Below are 23294 nucleotides of genomic sequence, written 5' to 3' on the forward strand. Positions count from 1 at the left end.
GGGTCCACGAGCAGTTCTGGCAAAACGTGGTTTGTTACTGAAACTTTGGAGGAATAGGGGAGGTCCAGCCTCGACCCACGACCCCCACCTACAGGGCATGGGTCCACCCACGGTTCGTGGGTGCCCATCCGTAGGTCAAAGCTGTTTTGGCAGCTTTTTGGGGTTGCCTCAAGGTCCTCCTCAAGGACCCTTAGTTGGTCCTTGGGGAGTCGTACCTTGACGTTTATACCCAAAAACATTTATTTTTTAGTACCGGAGGTTATTTTACGATTCTAACCTTTACGTTAAACCTCAATTAGGCTACTAGTTTGCACCTTAAGCTCTAGTTTAGTTTTACTAATTTTTCGGAATGTAACATTATCTCCCCCTTGGGAACATTCGTCCTTGAATGATGATCTATACACCAAACTAATTTAGAAACTCAATACTAGCAGCCCATCATGCAAGAAACTTCCAAAATATGAAAAATTTACAAATGCACTATTCACAACATGCATTATTCAAAGGAGGCAACTTCAACTCCATTTCATAACATGATAAATGCATAATAAGGGAGTAGGCACTACATCTAACACCCAATATGCACCAAATTCAATAATTCTCATTTTCATAGAAGGAACTCACTTCTCCAACTAAAATAATGCTCAACACAACATCATAGAGACAATATGCAATTTCTCTCAAAAGCATACTAAAGCATTTTCATCCACACATCTCATGAAGTCAAAATAGGCAATTTATACTAAATGCACAACAACATGAGGAACATATTTCATGAAAACTCATTTTTCTCATAAAACATAAATTTCATCAAGAACATGCATCTTTTAAAGAAACCATGGAAAACGTACAACTTACACATGACTTCCAAAATAAGGAAATTCTAGAGGAACTATTTACCTTAAGCTTGAGTAGGAGTAGAAGGGAAAAGATGAGGGTATCGAGACTTCATATCGGCCTCGGCCTCCCAAGTAGCACCCTCAACTAGATGATTTCTCCACAAAACCTTAACAGAAGCTACTTCCTTGTTTCTCAACTTCTTGATTTGCCGGTCAAGAATCTCTACCGGAACCTCTTCATAGGAAAGGCTCTCATCAACACCTAACCCTTCTAAAGGAATAATGGTTACCAGGTCCCCTATACACTTTTTAAGCATAGAAACATGAAATACCGGGTGAACTGGGGCCAACTAATTTGGCAAGTCAAACTCATAGGCAACTTTCCCAATACGCTTCAAAATTTGATATGGGCCTAAAAATCGGGGACTAAGTTTCCCCTTTTTGCCAAACCTCATCACCCCCTTTATGGGTGAGATTTTCAAATAGAACCAATCACCAATTTCGAATTCTAACTCCCTTCTCCTCACATCGGCATAAGACTTTTGCCTACTTTGAGCCATTTTTAACCTCTCTCTAATGACCTGGAATTTCTCAATAGCTTCATAAACCGATTCGGGACCAATAAGAGCAACATCACCTACCTCAAACCAACCAACCAAAGACCTACATATCCTAACATAAAAGGCCTCAAAAGGAGCCATACCGATACTTGAGTGGTGACTATTATTGTAGGCGAACTCTATTAATGGCAAGTGGTGATCCCAATTACCCTTAAAATCTATAACACATCCCCTTAACATATCCTCTAAAGTTTGAATGGTGCGTTCCGCTTGACCATCAATTTGAGGGTGAAAGTGGTGCTAAGTTTCACCTTAGTACCAAGCACCTTTTGGAATAACTTCCAAAAATGTGAAGTAAATTGAGTACCATGATCCAAAATGATGGATAAAGGAACTCCATGTAACCTCACTATCTCCCTTATGTACAAATTAGCATAGTCTTCCTCCGAAAGGGAAACCTTGACAGGAATGAAATGGGCTGATATTGTCATCCTATCAACAATGACCCAAATAGAATCATGTTGCTTTCGAGTACGAGGAAAACCCACAAAAAAATCCATATTCACCTCTTCCTACTTCCAAGTGGGAATTGATATATTTTGCAACAAACCTCCCGGCCTTTGGTGCTCAACCTTAACTTGTTGATAATTAGGACATTTTGCTACAAATCCTGCAATATCCTTCTTCATATCATTCCACCAATAGACTTCCCATAAATCAAGGTACATGTTGGTGGCTTCCTGATGAATAGAATACCGAGAACTATGAGCCTTCTCTAAAATTTTCTCCCTTAACCCATCAACATTCGGAACACATAATCGCCCTTGGTACCAAAGTACCCCTTCTCCCCCTTGGGTGAAAGCCTCAACAGACTTGTTGAGCACCGATTCTTTCAAGTCCATCAATAAAGGATTAAGGTATTGTTTAGACTTGACATCTACCACAAAGGACGATTCGGAGCCACTATGAACCGTTAAACCACCCTTAGGAAAATCTACTAGTTGGACACCTAACCGGGCCAACCTATGCACATCACAAACTAACTCCTTCTTTTCGTCCTCTATGTGAGTCACACTACCCATGGATACTCGATTAAGAGCATCCGCGACCACATTAGGTTTGTCGGGGTTATAGAGAACACTCATTTCATAATCCTTCAAAAGTTCTAATCACCTTCTTTGTCGGAGATTCAAGTCTTTTTGGCTTAACACATATTGAAGACTCTTGTGATCGGTGAAAACATCCACATGGACCCCATACAAGTAATGTCTCCATATTTTCAAAGCAAACACAACGACCACTAATTCAAGATCATGAGTTGGATAATTCTTCTCATGTACCTTGAGTTGCCTTGAAGCATAGGCAATCACCTTACTTTGTTACAGGAGCACACATAAGGTCAACACCTGAGCGAAAGTAAGCCTATTTTTCAATTCTAGAAAGCGTTACTCACAAGCCTCCGACCACTCAAACTTAGCTTTCTTTTGAGTCAAAACCGTCAATAGAGAAGCAATTGAGGAGAAACCCTTAACAAACCTCCTATAGTAACCAGCTAAACCCAAAAAACTTCTAATATCGGTAGGAGTCAAAGGTCTAGGCCAACTTTTGACGGCATCCATCTTCTTTAGATATACCTCTATACCCTTGCTCGACACAAAATGACCAAGAAAGGCTACAGACCTCAACCAAAATTCACATTTGCTAAACTTCGCATATAATTGGTGGTTCTTAAGGACTTGCAATACAATCCTCAAATGGTCCATATGTCCACCCTCACTCCTTGAATATATCAATATATCATCAATAAACACAATCACAAACATATCAAGGTAGTGCCTAAACACTCTATTCATTAGGTCTATAAATGTCGCCGAGGCATTATTTAGGCCAAATGACATCACAAGGAACTCATAGTGCCCATACCTAGTTCGGAAAGCCCTCTTGGGTATATCATCCCCTCTCACCCTAAGTTGGTGATAACCCGGAAGAAGGTCAATTTTTGAGAAGTAACTAGCCCATTGGAGTTGATCAAACAAACTATCTATTCTCGGAAGGGGATATCTATTCTTTATGGTAACTTTGTTCAATTGGCAGTAGTCGATGCACATTCTAAGAGACCCATCCTTCTTTCTCACAAACAACATCGGAGCACCCCAAAGAGAGATACTCGGACGAATGACGCCCTTATCTAGTAAATCCTTCAATTGCTCTTTCAATTCTTTCAACTCGGCCAGAGCCATTCTATAAGGAGGAATGGAGATAGGTTGCGTATTCGACAAAAGATCAATGCCAAATTCATTGGGAAAGACTTTTAGAAATTCTAGAAATTCATTCACCACGGGGACTGACTCTAAAGAAGGGGTTTCAGACTCTGCATCACTCACCCTAACAATATGATAAATTCCCCCTTTGGAGATCATTTTCCTAAGTTTTAGACAAGAAACAAATTGACCTGTAGGGATAGAATTCCCCCCTTTCCACTCTAAAATTGGCTCATTTGGAAATTGGAATTTGACAACTCGGGTCCTACAATCTATAGAAGCATAACATTCATGCAACCAATCCATACCCAAAATCACATAAAAATCTAACATGTCTAACTCCACCAAGTCCACTGAAGTGACTTTATGAGACAAAGAAATGAGACAACTTATTTAAAATTTCTTAGTCACTATAGACTCACCAACTAGTGTAGAAACCAAAAAAGGCTCTAATAACACTTCAGGGAGTATTTCAAATTTCATGGCAACAAAAGGTGTAACAAAAGACAAAGTGGCACCGGGGTCTAACAAGGTATATGCATCAATAGAAAATACTTGTAACATACTGGTCACCACATCCGGGGATCTCTCTTGGTCTTCTCGGGATCGAAGAGAATAAAAGCAGTTTTACTTTTGAGCATTGGAGTTTGAACCGCTTGGAAGAGTTTTCTTATCTTGTTTCCCTTTTGCCGAATGTGTTGTACAATTTCTCAATTGGTGTCCACTCTTACCACAACCATAACACACACCCAAACTGGTTAAAGATTTGCCATCATATTTCTTACCACATTTGGCACAAGTAGGTTTGATCTTAGAATACCCATCACTATTGCCTCTTTGGGGTTTAGGGTTAGACACCCTATCCTTGTTGACCATTGGGGAAGCACTAGAGGAACCTTGGTTGGAGAACCTTTGCTTGAACCTTTATCTACCTTTCCCATCGGACTTAGCATTGGAAAAGTTCCCATCACCGGTCCTAGCCCTTTTCGCCTCCCTATTCATCTTCTTGAGCTTTTGCTTCTCAATTTGTTCGGCATGAACCATAAGACTTGCAATATTCATACTCGGGATAAACATTGCCAAATGACATTCATTGACTACCAATTCGGACATTCCCATCACATATTTGTTCATTCTAGCCCTCGAGTCCGCCACCATGGTTGGAGCATACTTGGATAGTTGAGTGAACTTAAGAGAATACTCCTTCTCACTCATCCCCCTTGTTGAAGGTTTATGAACTCTTGCATTTTTCGTTCCTTCAACTCTAGGGGGAAAAACCTATCAAGAAATGCTTCTTTGAACACCTCCCAATCAATGGGACCCACTTCTCTTAGCATCTCACCTTTCCATTGTGCATACCAAATTTGAGCTACATCCTTGAGTTAGTAGTGGCTAGCTCTGCCTTCTCCTTCGAAGACACCCCGGGGGCACCAAGTATCTTGCAAACCTCATCAATGAACCTTTGGGGATCCTTCCCCACCTTGGAACCAAGGAACTGTGGTGGATTTATCCTAGCAAAGTCTATCAATTTCGAAGCCATAGAACTTGTCATGGCTTGAGTTTGCACCATCATGAATTGGGTCAATGTTAGCAAAGCCAACCTAATATCCCCATCCGTCATAATCAGAGGATCATTCGGAGCTTGCTCATCTTGAGGAGCTTGATTACCTTGAGGAACTCCTTGATTCACATTTTCCTCTTCCACCCTTCTTGCGTTAGCCCTTTGTGTATTCATTTCCTGAAGGCCCAAGAGAAGGATTAGAAGGAAACCTTTATATAGTTAGACTCCATAGCACGACTTAAGAATAATGAAGAAAGTGAAATTTCCTAACATCTTATAGCCTCTCCCTTATAAATGTGGCGCGCTTCACACTATGAACAAGACTCTACTAGACGTGGCTTATGAGGCGTAATCCTAGAATCATTCTAAACCTTTTACTCTGATTACCAAGTTTGTCACGACCCAAGGTTACCCCCTAGACGTAACATGGTACATGAAACTCCGAAAGGCTTCAAGTAATCCACTTAGCATATCATCATCACATAAGTAAAGAATAATAAAGAATTGAAACACAATTTCAAGTATTTAAGAAGTTTCCATAAAAATAAAGCGGAAGTCTAGTCATAGTCTTATTTAGAAATCTACTACAATCGAGGTCTCAAAATAGGGTCACAGCCTTTACAATAGAAATCCGAAATGAAATACAAAGAAATGAAGGAAGCAACAAAATAAAAATTATCCTCGGATCCATGAGGACAAACCACAACCTTTAGAGAATAGTCTATCCAAGCTTGAACAAGAGTGAAGGATCAACTCAAACGCCGGAACCTACACTTTGTAGATAAAGGTAGAAAAAATATGGGTTAGTACAAAATTACACTAAGTATGATATCTATGCACAGAAACTATAAAAATATGCTAAAAGTGGACAATTTAGTTGAAGAGCATGCAATTTATCAAGTTTGAGAATCAACATGAAAAGTAGAGAAAAGCATAAATAGTAAGCATATTCAACTTTATAAGACATTGCCTCATAATAGAAACCCACTATGAATGCCCTCAAAGTCTACTTGTGCCATGCATAAGTAAGATCTCATACTCCCACCTATGCAAAGTAGAACTCCTTGAGCAACCATAGTTAATAATTCATCTTTTAATTAGGTTGGGAATAAGCCTTAACCGACATAGACCATGTGAGCGTAACATGGAATCCGAAGTCATGCCATAAACCGAAAAGAGGTGTCCTACTTGACTAAGGTATAACTAAGTATATTAGCTTTTAGGTGGATCCACTAGCTAAAGACATACGAGGGCACATAGTTATGGGATATAGAGATTTTTACTAGAACCACCCTTTCTAGCGGGGGAGCTTCCATCTCATGAGATACCTTATAGAAGTCCTTCCTTTTTAGCGAGGGAACTTCCATCTCATATAATATATCCACTGGGTGCTAAGCATTACTTCCTATAAATACATGTTTAGTCTTGAATTTGCATTTACAAGTACGAAGGAGTGCCTAAACCCTTCACCCAACACAATTCACAAAATATCTCATAGATTCAATAAGTGAGAATGGACTTTCAACCTTAGAATCATCATATAGTGAGAAGAACTTTCACATCATGATCATTGTGTGTTTATGAGAATGGACTTTCAATTAAAACAATAATTTGATCATTATGTGTTTATGAGAATCGACTTTCAATTAAAACAATAATTAGAGTACAATCATGTTCATAAAGCATGCATACATGAAGTCCACAATTTGGCATAACTCCCATGTCTTACCCTTCTTGGATCATGAATCCCATTCTTGAAATCAATTTAGGGTTAATACATTCAACATGGATAATATAATGATCAAAAGAACTACACTGCAATAATACAAATCCATACAATTGACCTTACTATAATTCAGCCACATCAAAGACATAAATTAGGGTTATTGGGATTTCATGGTGTCATAGGGGATTTTATGTCACGACCCGAGCCTACACTCTGGACGTAACACGGCGTACAAGACTCCAAAAAGCCTTATACAAGCCTCATAGCATGTCATCACATAAGATAATTGAAATAGTGTGGAATTTAAAACTTTTCTATAAATCCATACAGTTGAAGACATCATTTAAAACAACAGAAGTCTACTTGTCTCACATGGCCATCTAAAAGCATCTTGAATCAAAAGTAGGGTCACAACCCTTAAAAGAGAAAGTCTAGGAAGTATCTAGTACAATGAAAGACATGAAACATCAATAAATCACTTGTCCTCAGATCCATGAGGACATACCACAAGCTTTGGAAGAACTCAATCCAAGCCCGTTGAACTAGAAGGAATCAACTCAAATGCCGGAACTTACACTTTGTAGAAAAAGGTAGAAATATGGGTTAGTACAAAAAATATACTAAGTGTGATAGCCATGCAAAAACCATGCTTAAAAAGTCATTTTGGTTGAAAACCATGCTATATAAATTTTTTGAGAAAACATCATGAACTTTAGCAAAAGGCATAAGATACAAGTATAATCATCCTGTAAGTCATTACAACACATTAGAACATTCACCTTAAGTAACCCTAAGCTATACTTGTGCTTTGTAAGAATAGCATCCCATACTACTATTCCTACTAAGTACCACTTTGAGGCCACCTTAGATGAACTTACCATTTTTTATACTTATCTTTAATCAATACTCATACATAAGGAAAACATACATTTCATAAGTCATGACAAGGAAAGTAACTCATAATACAATCCAAGTAAAACATGCATCATTAGATTAAGCATTTAAGTCAACATTCTCATTAGCTTCATTAAGAGCACATTCATTCATTAGACATTAAGACATTGGATAATCACACCATATCACTCTCAAAGCCTACTCGTGCAATGCATGGATAGGATTCCATACTACCATCCACACTTCATAGAACCTCTCAAGCAACCATAGCACATATATCACACAATGGGAATAAGCATTAACCGACATAGACCATGTGAGCTTAACATGGAATCCGGTGTCTATCCCACACCATAAAGGGTTGGTCTACTTGCCTAAGGTAAGACCGGTAAAATTTTAGCCTAGGTGGATCCACTAGCTAATATCCTATATGAACACATAGTTATGGGATAAGAAAGATGTTCATTGAAACCCGACCTAACATAGGGAAAGCTTCCATCTTACCATATCAACTCGATACTTAGCCTCCATTCCCATAGAGTAGTTCATTCACATTAATATTATTGTACTTGAGAGGGCTACCAACATTAGGTCTACCGACCCAAAATACATTACACATGAAACAGCCGCCACCATTAGGTCTACCGATTTAAGGTACATTATGAGGATAACTCATTGAATCGTGAAGAAATGGCCACCACTATTAGGTCTACTGATTCAAGGTTAATCGTTGCACACATGAAAGGGCTACCACCATTAGGTTTACCAATTCAGGGTTTATCATTACATTCATTCATAGATTCTTCATGAAGGGGCTACCAACGTTAGGTCTACCGATTCAAGAAAAAGCCTTATAATACTTCATTAGTCATTTATGAAAGGTCTACCACTATTAGGTCTACCGATTCATGTTCATTATGAGATACATTAGCTACCCAAGAAGAGGATGCCTTAGCCTACCAATTCAAGGTACTTCAATCAAGATCACATTCATTTACACAAGAAGAGGATGCCCTAAGCCTACCAATTCTAGGTACTTCAATCAATATCACATTCATTTACACAAGAAGCGGATGACCTAAGCCTACCAATTCAAGGTACATCAATCAACATTACTTTCATTTATATAAGAAGAGGATGCCCTAAGCCTACCAATTCAAGATGCAATATTACATTGAAGAAACCTTTCACATTCTATCATCATCATTCATAAGTGTATAATTGAGAATAACCTTTCAATAATAACACAATTTTATTGTAGACATGATCACATTACTTTCACTGAAATCACAAAGCATATTCATAGAATCATGATTATACATCAATCCTTCATAATTTGCCTTCCAAGGCCATGAATCACAATTCACCAACACATCTAGAATACTAAAATTTAGGCATGAATAATGACATAATTCAATAAACTAAATCAAAATAGACTTAATCTCATCACATGCTTCCATAATCAATCAATCCCAAATCACAATTTACAATTTAGTATTTCAAGGGAATCATGGGTTCATGGGGGAAATTCATCATAAATCATCATTTATTAATCAATTCAATCATAATTCATCATATATAAACCTTTGAAAACGTTTTGAAGTTGAACTCATGACTTAGATTGAAACCCTAACTTTTGAGGGATTTTGGAAACTTTGGAATCATGTTTTGGAGGGGCTCCTTGTGTGGAAACTAACCAAGGATGAAAACTACCATACCTTGATTGAAGAAAATCCACGAAATTGAGTTAGAAAGATGAACTCTTAAGCTCCAAACCTTGACTTCTTCTCCAATGATGGTTTCTAGAGAGAGAATTATTTGGAGAGGAGGTAGTTTCTATTTTTGAGTTTTGGGAATAATGAGTTGTGAATGGTGTTTAATAATTTAAAAATACTTAAATAAATGAAATAAAACAATATAAACCGTCCTCAAGCCATAACTAATTAATTAGGAATTTACTAAGTTGCCCCTCACTTGGCCGAGATTGAGTAGTTTCCAGGTGAGACCTACGCCCACCAACCCACAGACCGTGAGTGGGGTGACGCCCCATACTACACGTCTGTGGTTTGGTTAAGGAACTTGTCATTTGGGGCCTTGACCTACATATGGGTTCCAAGTGGCGTGGATGGACCTACGGGGCATAGGTCCCATCCGTAGGTACTCATTTTTTGACAGTTTTTTGGTTCTTGGGGCAGCCTTGGGTTTAGGCTTTGGGGTCCTCCTCAAGGACCCTTGGTTGGTCCTTGGGGAGTCGTACCTTGACGTTTAACCCCTAAAACCCTCAACCTAAACTCGGGAAATCATTTTACAACATAATATCCCACATCAAACTCAACAACACACTCGTTAGGCTCTAGTTTCACCACCTAGTTTTTCCGAGTCGTTACATTATCTCCCCCTTGGGAACATTCTTCCTCGAATGACACTTTAAACATTTTATGGAATTAAAGACTCAATACTAGCATCCCATCATGCATGAAACATCATAAACAATGCACAAAACTAGGAGGAAACATCAACTCCCTCTCAAACATACTCCATGCAACACAAGAAAGTAGGAACTATATCTAAAAACTCTTTATGCATGAAAACTTCAACATTTCTCATTTCTTTGGAGGAATTACCTTCTCCAACTCAAAGCATGCATATTATAACATCATTAAGAAAATTATGCAATTACTCTTAAAAACACATTTAGGCATGTTCAACAATTCACCTCATGAAGCATATAGGAAACTCATACTAAATGCACATTAACAAGAGGGACATAGATCATAAAAACTCACTTTTCTCATTTAAACACATATTCATAAAGAACATGCATAACATAAGGAGACCATCGAAACACATAATCACATATGACTCCAAAACATAAAACAAGCTACAATGAACTCTTGATCTCAAGCTTGAATATGAATAAAAGAAAATAGATAAAGATATCGAAACTCTCAACAACCTTACTATTCAACATACTATCTCTCCCTTGGGAGTAAACCCATACTAAATCTAAAATGAAAATAGCATAGGGACTTTGAATAAACATTCACAACCATAAGGAGCTATCAACATACCGGTGCTTTCATCCAGAAGAGCTCCTTTGTCCTCTCTAGACCGGAGTGCATAAAAATGATCATACTTTGGAGCATTAGGATCCAAGCCACTTAGAGATGCTTGTTTGGCCTCTCTTCCTTTGGCCATAAGAGTAGGGAAATCTTTCACTTGATGATTAATCTTTCCACAACCATAGCATCGGCTCGGTACTTCCCATAATGCTTCTTTCCATAATTGGTGCAAGTAGGTTTAGGAAATGGAAACCCACTACCTTTATCTTGGTTAACCTTAGGAGTACTTGAAGAATCTTGGTTAAAAGCTCTATTTTTGAACCTTGGTTGACCTTGCTCATCGAACCTAGTTCTCTTCGTCTCCCTATTCATTTCTCCTCAATTTGTTGAGCAAACACCATAAGCATAGAAATATTCATGTCATCATGGAGCATTGTCGTACGACACTCTTTCTCAACTAGGTCGGACACACCCGTCACATATCTACTCATCTCATCCCTCGGGTTAGACACTAAAGATGGAGCATACTTAGACAAAAGGGTAAATTTCAAAGAATACTCTTGAACATTCATGCTGCCTTGCCTAATATTGATAAACTCCTCCACCTTAGCTTCCCTCTTATCACGGGGAAAGAACCTATCAAGGAATACTTTCAAAAACACCTCTTAATCTATGGGCCCCACTCCTACCGGCCTATTGATCTTCCATTGAATAAACCAAACTTGGGAAACATCCTTCAATTGATAAGCGGCTAGTTCTGCTTTTTCTATAGAAGTTACCCCCATAGCATTAACTATCTTATACACCTCATCCACAAACTCTTGGGGATTCTCTCCCACCTTGGAACCAAGAAATACCGGAGGATTCATATCCTCACAAAATCCCTCAACCTAGAAGCCATAGTGCATACATTAGGGTTCACATGAGTGGCAACACCCCTATTAGCTTGGGCTGTCATGGCTTGGGCTTGAGTAGTTATAGCTTGAGATTGAGCCATCATAACTTGAATCATCATTTGGATAGTGGTCCTAAACTCTTCTAGGATCACATTTTGAACCGGAGCTTAATTGCCTTGAAGAATTTGAGGCTCTTAGGGACCTTGGGGAGGAACTCCCTCATTCACATTCTCCTCTTCTATCCTTCTTGCGTTCGCCCTCCTTGTATTCATATCCTATAAACAGAAGAGAAGGGTTAGGAAAATGACTTTTATAGAGTTAAACTCTATGGCATGACTTAAAGAGTAATGAAAGAAGTGTAGCTTCCTACCATCTTATAGCCTCTTATTCATATATGTGGCGCGCTTCACACTATGAACAAGACTCTACTCGATGTGGCTTGTGAGACATCAATCCTAAAACCATTCCCTACATCTTGTGCTCTGATACCATGTTTGTCACAACCCGGGCCTACACCCCGGACGTGACACGATGTACAAGACTCTGAAAAACCTTATACAAGCCTCATAGCATGTCATCACATAAGATAATAGAAATAGTGTGGAATTTAAAACTTTTCTTTAAATTCATACAATTGAAAACATCATTTAAAACAACAAAAGTCTACTTGTCTCACATGGACATCTAAAAACATCTTGAATCAAAAGTAGGGTCATGACCCTTAGAATAAAAAGTCTAAGAAGTATCTAGTACAATGAAAGACATGAAACATCAATAAAGCACTTGCCTTCGGATCCATGGGGACATATCACAAGCTCTGGAAGAACTCAATCCATGCCCTTTGAACTAGAAGGAATCAACTCAAATGCCGGAACCTACACTTTATAGAAAAAGGTAGAAATATGGGTTAGCACAAAAAATGTACTAATTATGATAGCCATGCAAAAGCCATGCTTAAAAAGGACATTTTGGTTGAAAACCATCCTATATGCCAACTTTTAGAAAACATCATGAACTTTAGCAAAAGGCATAAGATACAAGTATAGTCATCCTATAAGTCGTTACACCACATTAGAACATTCACCTTAATTAACCCTAAGCTATACTTGTGCAATGTAAGAATAACCCATACTACTATTCCTATTAAGTACCATTTTGAGGCCACCTTAGATGAATTTACCATTTTTCATACTTATCTTTAATCAATAGTCATACATAAGAACACATACATTTCATAAGTCATGACAAGGAAAGTAACACATAATACAATCCAAGTAAAACATGCATCATTACATTAAGCATTTTAAGTCAACATTCTTATTAGCTTCATTAAGAGCACATTCATTCATTAGACATTAAGACATTGGATAATCACACCATATCCCTCTCAAAGCCTACTCGCGCAATGCATGAATGACATCCATACTACCACCCACACTTCATAGAACCTCTCAAGAAACCATAGCACGTATCTCACATGATAGGAATAAACATTAACCGACATAGACCATTTGAGTTTAACATGGAATCCGGTGTCTATCCCACACCGTAGAGGGTTGGTCTACTTGCCTAAGGTAACACTAGTAACATTTTAGCCTAGGTGGATCCACTAGCTAATATCCTATGTGGGCACATAGTTATGGGATAAGAAATATGTTTATTAAAACTTGGCCTAACATAGAGAGAGCTTCCATCTTACCATATCCACTCGGTACTTTGCCTCCATTCCCATAGAGTAGTTCATTCACATTTACATTATTGTACTTGAGAGGGCTACCAATATTAGGTCTACCGACCCAAAGTACATTACACATGAAAAGGCCACCACCATTAGGTCAAACGATTCAAGGTTTATCATTACATTCATTCATAGACTCCTCATGAAAGGGCTACCAACGTTAGGTCTACCGATTCAAGACAAAGACATATAATACTTTATTAGTAATTTATGAAAGGGCTACCACCATTAGGTCTACCGATTCATGTTCATTATGTTAAGATACATTAGTTAGTCAAGAAGAGGATGCCTAAGCCTACTAATTCAAGGTACTTCAATCAAGATCACATTCATTTACACAAGAAGAGGATGCCCTAAGCCTACCAATTCAAGGTACTTCAATCAAGATCACATTCATTTACAAAAGAAGAGGATGCCCTAAGCTTACTAATTCAAGGTACCTCAATCAACATTACTTTCATTTACATAATAAGAGGATGCCCTAAGCCTACCAATTCAAGATGCAATATTACATTGAAGAAAACTTTCACATTCTATCATCTTCATCATTCATAAGTGTATAATTGAGAATAGCCTTTCAATAAAAATACAATTGCATTATAGACGTGATCATGTTACTTTCATTGAAATCACAAAGCATATACATAACATCATGATTATACATCAATCCTTCATAATTTGCCTTCCAAGGCCATTAATTACAATTCTCCAACACACCTAGAATACTACAATGTAGGCATGAACAATGAAATAGTTCAATAAACTAAATCAATATAGACTTAATCTCTTCACATGCTTCCATAATCAATCAATCCCAAATCACAATTCACAATTTAGTATTTTGGGGGAATCATAGGTTCACGGGGGAAATTCATCATAAATCATCATTCATTCATCAATTAAATCATAATTAATTATATATAAACCTTTGAAAACATTTTGCAGTTGAACCCATGACTTAGATTGAAACCCTAACTTTTGGGGGATTTTGAAAACTTTGAAATCATGATTTGGAGGGGCTCCGTGGGTGGAAACAAACCAAGGATGAAAACTATGATACCTTTATTGAAGAAACTCCACAAATTGAGTGATAAATATGAACTCTTGAGCTCCAAACCTTGACTTCTTCTTCTCCAATGGTGGTTTCTAGAGAGAGAATTATTTGGAGAGGATGTAGTTTCTATTTTTGAGTTTTGGGAATAATGAGCTGTAAAGGGTGTTTAATACTTTAAAAATCCTTAAATAAGTGAAATAAAACAATATAAACCATCCCTAAGCTATAACTAATTAATTAGGAATTTACTAAGTTGCCCCTCACTTGGCCGAGATTGGGCAGTTTCCAGGTGAGACCTACCCACGGACCGTGAGTGGGGTGACGTACTGCACATCCGTGGTTTGTTTCAGGAAATTTTCATTTGAGGCCTTGACCTACGGATGGGTTCCAAGGGGCGTGGATGGACCTACGGGGCATAGGTCCTATCCGTAGGTCCTCATTTTTTGACAGCTTTTTGGTTCTTTGGGCAGCCTTGGGGTTAGGCTTTGGGGTCCTCCTCAAGGACCCTTGCTTGGTCCTTGGGGAGTTGTACCTTGCCGTTTAACCCCTAAACCCCTCAACCTAAACTCAGGAACTCATTTTACAACATTACATCCCACATCAAACTCAACAACACACTCGTTAGGCTCTAGTTTCACCTATTAGTTTTTCTGAGTCGTTACATTTTATCATAAAAAAACCATAAATCAGTAATTAAACCATAATATAAAACAATTGAATCATTGAAAATGTTTTGAGAAAGAATCCATGACTAAGAATGAAAACCCTAGGTTTTGAAGTATTGTATAAATTGAAATTGAGAGATTTAGGGCTTCATGGATGAAAGGCTAACCATGAATAAAAAATACCGTACCTTAATTGAAGATTCCTCAAGAATTTGGGTAGAAAAGATGAGTTCTTGAGCCCTAGACCTTGACTTCTTCTTCTTCTTCAATGGAGGTTTTAGAGAGAATTATTTGGGAGGGAGTATGTTTATTTTGGGGTCTTGAATGAATGAACTAATTGAATTAGTTTAGGGGTATATTAGGTATATATAGTTAGTTTTAATTAGTATCAAACGACCTTACTTAATTAATTAACCCGAAGCCCCTCATTTAACTCTAACTAAAACTAAATGACCAATTTACAGTGCTCACTCACGAAACACCTCCGACGGACCGTGGGTGGGTCCACGAGACATTTTGGCAAAACATGGTCTGTTACTAAAACATGGGAGGAATAGGGGAGATCCAGCCTCAACCCACGACCCCCACCTACTAGGAGTGGGTCCACCCATGGTTCGTGGGTGCCCATCCGTAGGTCAAAGCTGTTTTGGCAGCTTTTTGGGGCTGCCTCAAAGACCCTTGGTTGGTCCTTGGGTTGTCGTACCTTGATGCTTACACCCAAAATCATTTATTTTTTAGTATCGGAGATTATTTTATGACTCTAACCTTTATGTTAAACCTTAATTAGTCTACTAGTTTACACCTTAGGCTCTAGTTTAGTTTAACTAATTTTCCGGAAAGTTACACTATCATACATTTATCTTTTCATAAAGCATGCGTAAATCGTTTATCAAATTCATGATCATATTTTACAAGTTCATAAACTTTTCTTCATGACTTTGTAGTCAAAATCATGAATAATGTTTGTGTTCATATGAATCAACAGGAAAACAACGCATTTGAAGTAAAATATACTTTCTTGAAACTCTTTTAAGATAATGCACTTGAAATTAAAGATAATAATACTTTCTTGAAATATTTCTTGAAAATAATGTTATTAAAACAAAATATTCATTCTTTAATTCTTTCTTAAAATACTTCTGTAAAATCTTAAACATATTTTATTCATGTAAATAATGCATATGAAATACTACGACAAGGTCAAAATAACTTTAACTAGACAGGGATCCATGTGGTATAATATCATGAACCATAAATCAAAGATCATTAGTGACATAAAGTACCATAATTTTGATAATAAAAATTAAGAATCAATAATAAGAGATAAAGGGAATTTTAAATCATAGAATCTTGGGTAAAGATCCTAACTTTCATCTTAAAAACATATATTGTAGGAGTAGGGCTTGAGGAAGAACAAAGTTCCTCACTTTAATAATATTATAGACCTTAATGCTAATTTCTTAACTTCAATGGAGGAATTGGAGACTTGACTTGAAACCCTTTTTTGATTCTTTCTTCTTCTTCAAGCTTTCTAGAGAGAGAAATATTTGAGAGGTCTTCTTTTGTGAATTTGGGAGAATGATTTCAATTGGGGAGATTTGGGGGTTAAAAATGTTTATATAGGGGTTTTGGTGAAGGATAAAACGACATAATATTAGGATAAAATAATTAGGAAAAGAGCCAAAAGCCCCTAATAATTAAACTACCGACACCAACGATGGTGACGACTTACGGACTGTGGTTCGACCTACAGTTCATCCTGTTAGTCCGTCGTTTGGCATCAAAAACTAACATTTAGAGCCTTGATCGACGGACCTTATCCACAGACCGTGGATCCATCGACGGTTCGTCGATCCTAGTTGTGGATCTAGACCCTTTTTTTGGGAAAATTTTCTGCCAACCACAGACACCACCTACGGTTGGTGGGTCGTTCCACGGGCCATGGATGGCACCGTAGGAACTGGCACCAGATTCTTGAAAACTGAAACTTTTACCCTTTCTCGAATCTGATGTGTTACATTTTTAAATAGTGGTAATGTTGGGTTTTAAATGTGTGAATATGAAGTGAGGGTTGTAACTCTCCTGACGGGTTGAGACTTTTACGAAGACTTTTTCGAAAGGTTGTGTCTTTTTCAAAGGGTTGTGACCATTCGAAAGGTTGTGCTTTTTCCAAAGGGACGTGACCTTTGTGAAAGGCTGTCTCTTTCCAAAGATCAATGACTTCTCCGATAAGGCACAATTAACACCTTTTCATACTACCTTCTGTTGGCTATAAATAGAGAGGTCTTCTCTCATTTTTCTACATCGAATTCTTCCCTTTTTCTGCATACATTTCTTACAATTAAAATTGATCGATCATGTCTGTGTGTGTGATCTCGTTGCTATATTTTTGAGTTCATTAAAATTATCAATGTTTGAGGTACCACTACTTCTTTAATGGTTAGTCTGTTTTATATTGGGAGGAATTGATCTACAACCTTGGGTACTTGATGGGATCAAATTTCTTAAGGACATAGTGGATTTTGTGGACTCATATAGTTCTTTTCTTTTTCTTTTCATCTTTTATTGTTTTTGGTTTTCTAATCTGTTGGATACATGAGATAACAAGGTTCAAAAATCTTATATTATTGTTGGTATTTTATGTGGTAAATAAATTACTTTTATTTTATGTATTTTTTGTTGAACAAAAGAGAAATATAATTATTTTATCATATGATAAAAGAGATTTGAGATGAACTAGTACTACTTTAATATGTTCGAGCATATTTTCTATAGTAAGTTTTCCTTGGATGGGTAAGATATTTTTTCCTTCCCAAGTGCATTCAAGCATTGCACCCCTTCAGTTTTATTTTCAATGAGAAAAACTATATGTGCATAAAGGTCAAGACGAGAACTTTAATTATTTTTTCTGTATTTTTGTTCTTACATAACTATGAGAAGAAGTAAATGAGCATATGTTGTCTCATAACAATATTTGAACATGACTTTAGTTTCTCGTTGAAATTCAATGTCTTCTAAGAAAAATTAGAATATGATGAAAATTGGGAATATAAAAATTAGCAAGAAAAATAACTTGCCTGGAATCATTATTGACAAATAGAATATGATTCAATGGGAGTTAAAATTAGGTTCTATCTTTATTTCCTTTGATTATTTTTTTTTCAATCCTTTTTGAGTTATGAGATTTATTTCATAAATGTTAGGATAGATGTTCATTATGTGATGATCTCAGAATATATCCTTATTATTATTAATATGTATTCTGTTTGGAGGAAGAATAATTTTTTTTTATAGTTTTCTAATCCATGTGAAATTTGATTTTGTCTGATTTTTTGGAGACTGAAATCTTTTTGATTTTTTACTCCTTTGGTTTGAAGAATATGAGAACTTCACAGAATAAATCAGACTATGCATTTGGTTTGAAGAATACAAGAACTTCACCAATTTATTAAATACTCTGTTTGAATGAATATTCTGACTTGAACATTTTAAAAACTCTGTCAAGAATATTAAAGTTAAACAGTTCGAAGAATATGAAAACTTCATCGTTAACTAGAGAAAATGTTGTATTTAAGGTATCCGTAGATTATAGTTTTTTTTTGTTTTTTTGAATCAGAAACTACTTAAAAACTTTATCAGAATTCAAGGTTCATTTGGTTAATGATTAGAAGAATATAAAACTTTCATCGTTAAACTAGAAACAACTTTTATAAAGATAGAATATTTATTGTTAGTATTCTAAATACTAAATGGTCTGTCTAATTGTGAAAGGAAGGTGAAAAAATATTAGTAACATAAAAGTAGTGATTTTTGTGCCTACAATGGCTGATTCTATGGATAAAATCTCCAAAAGAAGAATTCATGTTGCCAATCTGTATTTTTATGGTATACAATTTGAAAGCATGAAAAAAAGTATATGGAAAATAATTTCAAATACTTGAAAAATATTTACAATATGTGTGTGTGTTGGGGGGGGGGGGGTTGTGGGTTCTTTGTTTGTGATAAATAAAAAAATTAGACTTAGTTTTTAGCTTAAACTTGAAAGTATAAGATATGAAATTCAATGATATTTTTGTATTATATTAGACCCACAGAATTCTTAGAGTATACAGATGTGTTGTGAATTTATAGCAAATCTGACGCCCAAAACAAAGTATTAGTGCAAGAAGTTGAGCATGTTTAGGTGGATATGATGGTTCGTTTGATAATGTGCAAGTAAAATACTTTGAACCAAGTGAGGAAAGAAAAGAAGTAAAAGTGCAGTGTGAGGACTGTACGGGTGGGCCATACGGGCCGTGTTTCATTATACGGGACGTGGGGAGGCTCTTGGAAGTGAACGGGAAGAAATAAAGTTGAAGTTTAGTATAAAGATACCCTAAATGGGTTGTGGTATGCTGTATGGGCTGTACAACGGCTCATGAAACAATGCAAGTGAAGTTGACGTTTTTTACTTAAAGTCCTGGTTCACGAGGGGTTTTGACAGGTCGTGAAGAGCTTTATGGACCGTTTAACCTACTCATAAAGTGATTCGACTGTTATGTTTCCTACTTCATGTATGCCTCTTTTCTAAGACTATTTTAATCTCTTAGGGTTTATTTTTGAATTATTATCGAAATTCTGAGACAAGTTCTGTGTGGAGAAACAACAATTTCCTTTTTGATACATTTTGGTTGAATACTCTGGATTAATTTTGTGATCTTGATTTCGTGCTCATAATCAAGAAGCTTTTGTTTTTAATTATAGTAAGTACTTTATTATGTTTTCATTAATGTATACGTTATGTTTCATTGAAAATATGAGCGACTAAACACCACAACTAGGGTTGTGGGAATCATGAGTAAAATACAATGGTAGATTCAAACACGAGTAACTTTTGACTGATGATCGCATACATCGTTTATATTTTCATAATGAATGCTTTCTAGTCAACCCCACAACATCATAATTAACCCTGTATTTCTCACACATATCGGGTGAAGGCTGATTTTGCACTCCTTTAATAATTTCAACTTGAGGGATTCCCAAGAACGTTTCTAGGCACTTCCACAACTCTAGAAAGTTGCACTCCATCAACACCCTTTGACCCGCTCCAATTGGATCATTATGTACCTCAAGATTTTGACCTCTTCTAGCAATTATTCTCAGAATTCTTCTTAATTCTGGATCGTATGGGGTAAGGGAATTGCCTTGACTCCATGTACTTGGCATAACTTGGAAATAAGACCTATAGAAAACAACAATAAAACAAAATGTAAATCAGAAAATAATTTACTAAAGTGCAATAATAAAATTAGTCTAATCTAAAAGCCTTTGTAACACCCCAGATTCGTGAAGGAAAAATTTGCAGAATTTTCAAGTTTGGCAGGTGCCCAATCCGCATCAGGATTTGGACAGCTTTTAAGTCAAAGGTGTTTGTGTCTTTTCCCACTCTTCTTTTAATTCCTAAATTAAAAGGGTTTTAGTTAGTCATTTAAAATCCTATAAACCTAACTAGAACTTACCTAAGTCATTTAATTAACTAAAACAAAAGAAAAGAAGAGAGAAGAGAGAGGGGAGGCCGAAACCCTAGCTAAACCCTAGCCGCCGCCGGAAAATGCTAGAAAGTCACAGGTAAAGTCAAGTCCAGCCCTAGTTGATAGTGTTTCGTGGAGATTTCATCACCAGGTATGTTGGATGTCATTAATGGGTCCTTTTCGCCCGTTAGATCCCAAAAATTCAAACGATTCTTGATTCCATTTCATGAAGAGAATGTTTTAAAACTGTTCCGATTTAGAAATCACGTTTTTCACGATATGTTCTAACGTCCAAACAACATGTCACGTTTTAGCTATGTTTTAATGTTCCAAATCAACATGTCCCATCTTTTTCAGATTATCGTATGAATGTCAGAACCCTAGCTATGTATTTCTTTAGTTCTTGAATTACATGTGTTAGGTCAAACTTTATCATAAATCAGTTATACATGCCTCAATATTATGCATCAAGTCAGTTTAAATTGATGCGTTCAGTTTGTATGTCTAATTTTGAGCTATCCAGAACAATTACAGAAAATCAGTCATAATCAGTTTACTACTAAATTCATTAGGACTACCATAATACCGAGTTGGACTGGGGTTTAGCGTACCCATTAGTCCCAGAACTACTAGCCAAGTAGGTTGTAAGTCCCTTCCATGGGCAATAGATTAGTGATCACACCAGCATGCCTTCATACCTCTGACAGGGTATATTGGGTCCTCTCGATGGGGCATATACATCGGACTCCATATTCTGCTCGTGTGGTTTTATTATCGGTGATTAGTAGCTCCCACAAATCAGTCAAACTCCATTTTCATTGACCATGTTTAGTATTTAGTTTCAGCATGTCATTGTTGGTCAATGCATACAGATCAGTCATGCATAGTATTTTTCGGCATTCTATCTTATCTATATATATGTCATTGCTTTTTGCTTGGTCAGTTATATATGTATTTCAGCGATACTCCATCCTCATGCTCGATACCTTTCAGTACTGACGCATATTTTGTGCTATATCTTCTTGTGATGTAGGTTCAGACTCTCAGCATCCTGATTGCACTTAGATCGTTTTTCGATATTTAGCTCAGCAGATTAGTAGTGGTGAGTCATCATCATCCGAGGACCAGAGACATGATATCCTTACTGCTTTCAGTTTTTAGTTTCAGTTTTGCTAGATCTAGTTGGGGCATGTCCCAACATTTCTACTCAGTTTAGAGGCTTACTTTCAGACATAGTTACTTTCAACCTAGTATGAGTTAATATCTTTTGTATTAAACTTTCTCAATTACAGTATATGGGTATTCCCCATTTTTTCTTTATTTATTATTTTAGCTTCCACATCAGTTACTTTTATTCATGTTAATTATAGTATGTTCAGATTATGCCAACAGGGTTAGCTTGGGATCACTTGTGGTCCTAGGTCCCGTGTCCGCGTTTCGGAGGTAGCTCGGGGCGTGACAAACTTGGTATTAGAGCATTAGGTTTCAGGGTCCTAGGATGTCTGAAAAGCCGCACTAAGTAGTGTCTTTTTTAATGGGTGTAAAGTGCACCACATCTAAGGAGTAGGAGGCTACAAAGTGTTTTAGGAAAATCTTCACTTTATTGTTACTCTTATCGTGCGTAAGGTATGATCTAATTCCATTCTAACTCGATGTTCTACGTTTTAGTGATCATGCCTCCTCGTAGAGTTAACACTAGGAGAGCTAATGCCAGGAATGTGAACGCAACTCCTCCAGTCCCAGATCAGGAAGTTTCAAATGAAGAGTTTAGGAATGCCATTCAGATGTTGGCTCAGAGCATGGCCAATCAGAAAAACCAGCGGGTTCAAGCTCCTGTGAATGCTAATGTTGGGTCAGCCACAGCTAGGGTGAGAGACTTTGTTAGAATGAACCCTCCAGAATTCTTAGGGTCGCAAGTTGGAGAAGATCCCCAAAACTTCATTGACGAGATCAAGAAGATCTTTGAAGTGATGCAGGTAACTAGGAATGATCGGGTTGAGCTAGCTTCTTACCAACTTAAGGATGTGGCTCGTATCTGGTATACTCAGTGGAAGGATAGTAGGGGTACGAATGCAACTCCTATTATTTGGGATTGCTTTTGTGAGACTTTTATGGACAGGTTCTTCCGTATTGAGTTGAGAGAGGCAAGGGCCCAAGAGTTTATGAATTTGAGGCAGGGTAACATGACTGTTCAGGAGTATGGGCTCAAGTTCAACCAACTCTCTAGGTATGCTCCTCACATGGTTGCTGATTCTAGGGCACAGATGAACAAGTTCTTGTATGGAGTGTCAGACTTGGTTAAGACAGTGCAAAAATGCTATGTTGTTGGGAGATATGAACATCTCTAGGGTCATGACTCATGCTCAACAGATTGAGGGTGATAAGCTTAGGGAACGGGCCAAGGAGAACAAGAAGGCTAGAACAAGCAACTATGACTACTCTCAACAGAAATCGGGTAGTGGTAATCGCTCGTAGCAGAAATTTTCAGCGCCTTCATCAGCTAGTGTTCCATCTCCCAGGTTCCA

The sequence above is a fragment of the Solanum verrucosum genome, unplaced genomic scaffold (assembly GCF_900185275.1).
Source record: "Solanum verrucosum unplaced genomic scaffold, falcon-dt-bn FXZP01000073.1, whole genome shotgun sequence".
Classification (NCBI taxonomy): domain Eukaryota; kingdom Viridiplantae; phylum Streptophyta; class Magnoliopsida; order Solanales; family Solanaceae; genus Solanum; species Solanum verrucosum.